We start from the raw sequence: 9,382 nt of genomic DNA on the forward strand, positions 1-9,382 counted from the left end.
AATAAACAACCTAACTTTACACCTAAAGGAACTAGAAAAAGAAAAACAAAGCCAAAGCTAGTAAAATAAAGGAATTAATAAAGATTAAAGCAGAAATTAATGAAATAGAGACTTAAAATACAATAGAAAAAATCAATCTAATCAGGAGCTGGTTCTTTGAAAATATGAACAAGACTAATGAACTGTTAGACTCATAAAAAAAGGAGAGAGAGACTCAAGTAAATAAAATCAGAAATGAAGGAGAAATAACACCTGACACCACAGAAATAAAAAAGGATTATAAGAGAATATTATGAAAAATTATATGCTAACAAACTGGACAACCTAGATAAATAATAATAAATTCCTATAAACAGGCTGATTACTAACAACGAAATGTAATCAGTAATCAAAATTGTCCCAAAAAAACAATTTTTTGGGACAAAAATTATTTGTCCCAAACCGCTTCAAAGGTGACTTCTACCAAACAATTAAAGAGGAGTTAATACTTATTTGTCTCAAACTATTCAAAAAAAGGAAAAGAAAGCTTCCAAATTCATTCTACAAGGCCATAATTGCCATGATACCAAAACTAGATAAAGACAGTACAAAAAAACTATAGGCCAATATCTATGGTAAACATAGACACAAAAATCCTCAACAAAATATTAGCAAACTGAATCCAAGAATACATTAAAAAAGTTATTCACCGTGATAAAGTAGGATTTATTCTAGGAATGCTAGGGTGGTTCAATATATGCAAATCAATTAATGCGTTACATCACATCAATAAGAGAAACAATAAAAACCATATGATCATCTCAATGATAAATGCATAAAAAGCATTGACAGTGTACAGCATTCATTTATAATTAAAAACTATCAACAAAGTATGCTTAGAAGAAACATACCTCAACATAATAAAGGCTATATATGGAAAAACCCACAGCTAACATCATCTTCAAAGGCAAACAACTGAAAGTTTTTCCTTTAAGATCAGGAACAAAGTAAGGATGCCACACTCTTGCCACTTTTCTTCAACATAGTACCGAAAGTCCTAGCCATAGCAATTAGGTAAGAAAAAGAAATAAAATCCATCTTGATTGATAAGAAGTAAAATTGTCACGATTTGCAGATGGCATATACTATACACAGAAAACTCTAAAAACTCCACCAAAAAAATACTAGAACTGATAAATGAATTCAGTAAAGTTGCAGGATACAAAATTAATATACAAAAATATCCTGTGTTTCTATACACTAATAACAAAATAGTGAGAGGGAAATTAAGAAAACAATCTCATTTACAATTGCACCACCATGAATAAAATACCTAGAGATAAACTTAACTAAGGGGGTGAAAAATCTGTACTCTGAAAACTGTAAAATACTGATGAGAGAAATTGAAGATGACACAAGTGGAAAGATATTTCATGCTCATGGATTGGAACAGTTAATATCGTTAAAATGTTCATACTACTTAAAGCAATTTACAGATTTAATGCAACCTCTATTAAAATACCAAAGATATTTTTCACAGAAATAGTACACAAAGTCCTAAAATTTGTATGGAACCACAAAAGACCCCAAATAGCCAAAGCAATCTTGAAAAAGAAGAACAGAGCAATCCCAGATTGCTAATATGCTAAGGGACTAATATGCAAAATGTATAAAGAATTTCTGTGACTCAACACACATTAAAAACAAAACAAAACCAAAAAAAAACCCCCTGATAATCTTATTTAAAAATGAGAAGACCCGAGGCACCTGGATGGCTCAGTCAGTTGGGCGTTCAAGTTCAGCTCAGGTCATGATCTCGCAGTCCGTGAGTTCAAGCTCCGCGTTGGGCTCTGTGCTGACAGCTCAGAGCCTGGAGCCTGTTTCAGATTCTGTGTCTCCCTCTCTCTCTGACCCTCCCCCGTTCATGCTCTGTCTCTCTCTGTCTCAAAAATAAATTAATGTTAAAAAAAAGAGAGAAGACCTGAATAGATATTTTTCCAAAGAATATAAATGGCCAATAAGTACATGAAAAACATGCTCAACATCACTAATCATCAGGGAAATGCAAATTAAAACCACAATGAAATATCATCTCAAACAAGTAAGAGTGACTAGTATTAAAAAAAAAAAAAAACAAAAAACAAGAAATAACACATGTTGGTGAAGATGTGGGGAAAAGGGAACCCTTGTGCATTTTTAGTAGGAATGTACCCTGGTGCAGCCACTGTGGAAAATAGTATAGAGGTTCCTCAAAAAATTAAAGATAGATTTACCACATGATCCAATATTCAACTACTGGGTATTTACCCAAAGAAAAAGAAAATACTAACTTGATATATGCATTCATATGTTTATTAAAGAATTATTTATAGTAGCCAAGATATGGAAGCAATCCAAGTGTCCATTAGTAGATGACTGGATAAAGAATTAGTAGATGACTGGATATCTGCACGTGCACACATATGTATTCAGTGGAAGATTACTCAGCCATAAAAAAGAATGACATCTTGCCATTTGCAAAAACATGGATGGACCTAGAGGGCATAGTGCTAAGTGAAATAAGTCAGACAGAGAAAGACAGATACCTCATGATTTCACTCATATATGAAGTTAAGAAAGAAAACAAATGAACAAAGAAAAAGACAAACAAACAAAAAAAAACCAGACACTGAAGTACAGAGAGCAAAATGGTGGTTGCCAGAGGGGAGGTGAGTGGGGGGATAGGTGAACAAGAAAAAAGGGAATAAGAGTACATTTATTTTGATAATACTGATAAATAGATAGAATTGTCGAATTATTATATTGGTACCTGAAACTAATGTAACATTCTATGCTAATTATACTTGAATTAAAAAAAAAAAAAGCTTGGACTTTGTGGGGCACGCTCCTATGAGTAATTAAAATTTTAAAGCACTGTTAGGTTGATTAAAAAGAAAACACTCCAGTGTCTGGGGCAGTTGCATGGAAGGGAGGCCGGGATGGCAGATGAGATTATAAAGCCTCAGGCCACTAGACCTGCTAGCAACACAGTCCTCAGGAAGATCATTTGCAAGGAAATCCCAGCCAAAATAATTTCTGAGGATGACCAGTGTCTTGCTTTCCATGACATTTCCCTTCAAGCACCAACACATTTTTCTGGTGATACCCAAGAAAGATATATTTCAGATTTCTGTAACAGGAGATGATGAAAATTTTCTTGGACATTTAATGATTGTTGGCAAGAAATGTGCTGCTGATCTGAGCCTGAAGAAGGGTTATCAAATGGTGGTGAATGAAGGTCCAGATGGGGGACAGTCTGTCTATCGCGTTAATCTCCATGTTCTTGGAAGTCAGCAGATGAATTGGCCTCCTGGTAAAGCATGTTTTAGGGATTATTTTGCCTTCTCTAGGTAATGATCAATATTTTCAAGTTCTGATATGTTAAACAGTGTACTTATTTTTGCCTGTTTATGAAGAGATTGAGGATATACTTTTAAAAACCCATAATTAATAAAAGATAATGTTGCATGGTTAAAACAAAACAAAACAGAAGACTGTCCAGTTGCCCAATACGGGAGAAGTTTAAGGGATGTATTGCTAGAGAGTACAGAAAACAGGAAAGAAAGCTCTGGCAGCAATAAAGCAAAGACGATAGAGTGGATGCTAAGACAGCTGCAAAACTCCCAGCAGTCCTATACAAAACCAAAACAGCATCTACGTCATCTACATCCATGATGCCATGAAGCCCAATCTCTATTGCAGTTCTGAGCATGTGGAGGTTGTAGAGAAAATCTGGTGCCTGAGTGGATTGCCAGTGGTGGTCCTTTGCCTCTGACCTTTCACATCTTAACTAGGTCTATCAAGCAAGAGAAAAATACTGCTGAAGCACACTCCCCCAATTCCACCCAAGGAGTATTGAGGCTTTGCAACAACAATGATGACAAAAAAAAAAAAAAAAAAAAAAAAGATTTATATGTACTCTCTAGTGGAGGGCTAGCAATAGGAACTCAATAAAACTTTTATTCTTCAGAAAACACAGTAGGGACTCAGGAAACATTTTCTGACAGGAAAAGAGAGGATGGAGGAGGAGAATGGATGGGAGGAGGATGGGAGGAAAGAAACAAGGGAAGGAGGAAAGAAGAAAGAGAAAGAAAGAGAACTTTAAAAAGATCACTTAAATAGAAAATGCCTTTTGTGCTTTGAAAGTCTAAAGGGTGTTATCAGATGATACAGTAAGACATCTAAGTTTCTTCTCATAGGGCAAAGTTCTGGTAAATTTCTCCATGCTGTCTCCTATATGTTCACTCAGATGAGGATTAGAATTAAAAGTTATTCCATTCTCTCCTCTGCTTCCAAGACTCCAATTTTACACATTAGGTCTTTTTATATCATTCCATATATCCCTGAGTCTCTATTCAATTTTTTCATTTTTCTGTTATCCAGATTGGATAACTCTTATTAATCTATCTTCAAACATACTGATTATCTATGTTCTATTAAGTTCATTCAGTAATTTTTTTTTAATATCAGATATTATTTTTAAATTCTAGAATACACAAATGATTCTTCATTATGTCAGCGGAGATTTCCCTTATTTTCATTCATTGCAAGTGTATTATTCTTTATGTTCTTAAGCATAGCTAAATGGTTACTTTAAAGTCTTTTCTAATTCTGGGGCACCTGGGTGGCTCAGCTGGTTAAGTGTCCCACTCTTGATTGTGGCTCAGGTGATGAGCTCACAGTTTGTGAGTTTGAGCCCCGCCTGGGGCTGTTAGTGTGGAGCCTGCTTGGGATTCTCTCCTCCTCTCCTCTCTCTCTGCTCCTCCCTCTGCTCATGTGCATATGTGTGCTCTCTCTCAAATGAGTTAAAAAAAAATGTTTTTTGGTAATTCAAAATCTTGCTAACTTCAGAGTTGGTCTTTTTTCTTGAGAATGGGTCATATTTTCCTGATTCTTTGAATTTCAAGTCATTTGGGATTGTATCCTCGACATTGTGAATCTTATGTTTTAGAGGCTGAACTCTTTTATATTCCTCTGAGGAGTGTAGATTTTCTATTTTAGCAAGCATTTATTTGGTTGCACTCAAACTGAAAACACTGCCTCCTGCACAACACCTTAAAGGTTACTTCAGTTTTTTTAATCTTTAGCTGAAGTTGCCTAATGCATGCATGGTCTGACAGCCAGAGGTTTAGGCAGAGTTTATAATAAAACTTGCCTCTCTCTCGAAATCTCTGGGATTTCCCTTACACTTGCCAATAGCTGTGGTTTTCCCCAACATTGTCCTGTAGTTCTTGAGGTCAGAAAAATTGAGAATTTTCTTTAGAGTTTTAGTGACATGTTGATGCCAACTTTGGCCTGCCCAGAAAATAAATATTATTGAAAAATGGGTAATTTTTCATGCACTTCCCTTTTTTAAAGTGTCAACTCCTCTTCAGAATCTGCCTGCTTTTGTTCACTCTCTGATTGAAAAAGTCTGATTACAACTGATCCTAATTACTATTATTTATTTTTTATTTATTTTTTTGTTAGTAATCTCTACACCCAACATGGGTCTCAAACTCATGACCCTGAGATCAAGAGTCACATACTCTTCTGACTGAACCAGCCAGGTGCCCCTGACCAGCCCTAATTATGATTTATAATTAATTACTGAGACTGTGCTCTGCACAGGAACTGTGCTTTAAATATAGGCAGATTATCTTATTTAATCTTACAAGAGTCCCATGAGGGAAGGAAGTGTCAATGTTTACATTTTACAGATAAGGCAATAAAAGGTGAGAAAGATGCAGGTCTTTCTTCAGTAACAGATCTAAACCCAAATGTTTGGGAGACCAAAGTCCATAGTCTTACTGTTGTAAGAAAGAAAATTAGCTCCTACTACCAAAAGGTGCCCTGAGGCACCAAAGACTGCCTTAGGCAGGTTTCTTAATCAGAAGCCAACTTTAAACTAGATGATTACAGGTCCTGAGAAATTCTTTTTTTTTTTTTTTTTTTTTTACTCATTGAAAGCAGTGTTTCTCCATGTTGGCTTTATCATAAGGATCACCCCAGGGGACTCTCTAGAGATCACAGATTTTGTGAATCAGTCTCCAGGGGCAGGGGCTGGAAATCCAAACATTTAGCAGGCATTCCAGATAAGTCAATGGTCTTCCTAGTTGGAAAACACTTAACTTAGAGAAATAAGCACCTGGTATTGAACACTTCATTCACAACTCTTGTGTTACTGAGTATAAATAATGATAGTAATAAGAAATGCTAATCATCACCTAGGGCTTACTCAGGTCTGGCAGGCTCTTTTCTAAGTAGTTTACATGTATTATTTCCTTTAATCCTCCCAACAAATCTATAAGTCATTGCTGTCTTTATGGGGAAACTGAGGCACCAGCTTGCCCACAGTCATACCAGTGAGTCAGGGACCAGAGTTTAGCTAGGCTGTTTGATTCTACACCACTCTTTTTTATCATTGCATTTATTCTGTTTCCACTTGTTCTATCTGTCCTGTCTACCAACCACCACTTCTGAAAAGAGGTTTGGGTAAACATGTGACACAATACATGTTTCCCAAGTACCCAAGAATCAAATTCTTAACTCAGCCTGCAAAGAGTCCTTCTTCCTGTCAGAACCCACTGAAGCTTTGTGTTGTACTCTGGGAAGCTTCAGTAGTTTCTGCTTCTTTGATTACTTTCAGGAGGAAGATTGGAAAAGAGTAGAAAAGAAGCTGGAGAGCTCAGCCAACTGATTTACAACATGCACCAAATTATTTCCACACATTTACTATAGAAGTCTCTGTGCTAGGTGCCAGTGTATAAACCAGATAAGGAGTTTGCAGTCTAAGGAAGGAGGAAAATAATAAATAAGAATGCCAACTATTGCAAACTGAACTATTGATCATATCACAATCCTTGGGGTCTTTTATAGATTATGGTTGCCACCAAAGAAGTTTGAAGTGGATAGGGTGGGCTGTTTCCTTACAGCAGGTTATGCTAAAAGCAAGTCTCAGGCCAGAAGATAGATATTTATCAACTAAAGTTTTATTAGCAAAGCAAGTATCAAAAAAACAATTCATATGACTTCTGAGACTGGAGAAAGCCTCTACTCTCTTTCCTTTCAGTTGCTTTAACCATTAACTTTGCATGAAAGTTTCATTCTAGTTTAATGGCAAGTTTCCAGAGGCAGGATACTGTCACTCCAACAGCCTGACAGAATCTGAGTTCATGGCTACAAACCAGACCTCTTTACATGTAAACCCTAGGGGTATAGTCATAAGCCTCGATGGATTCTTATATTCTATTCATGCTTTTTATTAAACATTTAATGTATATTAAATACCTTAATATCACAACTAACACCTCATTTCTGATATTCCCCACATTAAGCAATAGACTCTATTTTACATAAATAGAAGCCTGTTTCTGACATCAAATATGCCAATTAAAACATTCTGCTGTTGATGGAGATGTGGATAATATGAGGGCCAGTGATAGTGATATGCCCCGATTGGAGAGACCCCCCGAAAACAAACCACCAGAGTCCAGAGTCGAAGCCAAGCGGCAAGGGTCGTTTATTGCAGGTTCGAACCCGGTCCTCCGCGCACTCGTTGCCGGTGACGCTAAGAGGCCCCGAGCAAGGATCTTACAGCTTCTTTTATAGACAGGCACAAACAAGTTAGGGATTTTTTTGAGGTTACAGAGCTGTTATTGGTTGACATTTAAATTTGAACGCTCAGCAGAACTTGTTTGGTTCCTGCCTTCCTTTATTTCAAACCACTCAGCAGAACTTGATTGGTTCCCGCCTTTAGGTCAGACTACAACCGGGCGCGCCCTGGCTGGTTTCAGGAACGGGGGGGGGGGGGGGGGGGGGGGGGAGATCTTTTCTTTGCAATTGTGAGTACACCTGGTAATTTTTCTCTTAGCCTCTCAATAGCTACCTCTGGAGTTAGTCCTTTCTGATAGAATGTTATCTCATCCCTCAGTTGTACTTAATTAGCACACTAGCTGACTACTTCTTGACCTTGCTTTCTACATCAATTCCTAGGTATTGGTTTAATCTAAGTTTTGCATTTTATAATATCATATTGTAATGTTAAAGAACTTTAGGATAATTGCAAACATTGTAACAACAAATAAGAAAACAGAAACCATGGTAAATGCTGTAAAAGAAGCCGATTACTGGGTGTTTTGGCAGAATATTAGAGAGCAAACCAGTTTCCTCTCACCAGAGTCCTTTCCCTCCTTCCCTCCCCCCCTCCTCCCCATCTCTAAGGGACTAGGGAAGGGGGATTTGAGAGTCAGAGAACATCTCTCCTACTTTTCCTTCTTCTAGTCTTACTGCCTCAGTTGTTCAAAAGTACAAGTAGTAGTTGCAGAGCAGAGAATGTTCAGGCAGGTGGGGAAAATAGAAAATCATGAAAGAGAGGACAGAAAACCTTATTAATGCCAGGGTTTGAGAAATAAGCCCACTGCTCCAGTCAAAAGAGGGATGCAGAGACTTGGAACACAGTGAAGCAAGGCTTTAATCAACGTTCTTGCAAGAGCAGGTGTCTGATAGGCACACTCGGGGCAGTTACAGAAGGCAATTTATCTCCTAGTGTGCAAGTCCCTCCCCTGGTTCCTCATTGGCTGAGTGCTGCAGAAGTTACAGCCTTACCTAGAAGTTGCCTATGCCCAAGTAAGGCCAAGAAGTGGTCTGATTGGAACAAATGTACATTCTTTGAGGTGACGCAAAGACTTCAGTTCTTTGGCACATGCTCATTGCATAGCCCGTGAAAAATAAGCCCACAAAATGCAGAGGGGAAGAAGAACCGGGAAGTGAAGGGTCTAAGGGTTAGGGACTCCATTGTGATGTGTGTGTGGGGGGAGGGGGTGTTTCTTACATAGTTCTAATAGGTTGTAAACCTATTGGTAACTAGACAGCACAGCTTTTATTTGGTCTTTCTGGAAATGAATCATCTCACTTCTCACACAGGGATCAGCAGGGAAGCTTCCTGAAATCATCCTAACCTATACCTTCCCCAGTCACCAGCAGAGCTCCTCTAGTGGTCTCAGTGGTCCTCAGACACATGGATTCCTCAGAGTGCATGGAGTGTCACATTCTAAGAGCCCTGTTTCCTCCCACTAACCAGCTCTCACCTGCCTTGTCACCACTGCTTCCTCCACCAGTTGTCCTTCCCAGCCCCTCCTCTCTATTCAGCGTGACCTAAGGCTTCTCTAGAGGAGCAATATCTGGCTCTTCTTACCTTCCAACACAGATTTCCTCTGCTTCCTATTGCCTAAATGATGACAACTAATGGATTCTGTTCATTTTTATACTTCCACTGGTGTGTCTTCATTGTTGTTGTTGCAATAAAAAAGTTATGTTTTGCATGTTGATTATGCAAAGAAATCAAGCAATATGTAAAGGAATAAAGAATAAAGCAATAATCATC

The 9,382-nt window shown here is 37.8% G+C and overlaps 1 pseudogene; it reads left to right on the forward strand.

Annotated features, from left to right (window-relative positions):
* Window positions 1–2,888: 2,888 nt before the first annotated feature.
* On the forward strand, window positions 2,889–3,463 carry LOC106974509 (adenosine 5'-monophosphoramidase HINT1-like; annotated as a pseudogene).
* Window positions 3,464–9,382: the final 5,919 nt, after the last annotated feature.

This window comes from Acinonyx jubatus, chromosome A1 (genome assembly GCF_027475565.1).
Source record: "Acinonyx jubatus isolate Ajub_Pintada_27869175 chromosome A1, VMU_Ajub_asm_v1.0, whole genome shotgun sequence".
Lineage (NCBI taxonomy): Eukaryota > Metazoa > Chordata > Mammalia > Carnivora > Felidae > Acinonyx > Acinonyx jubatus.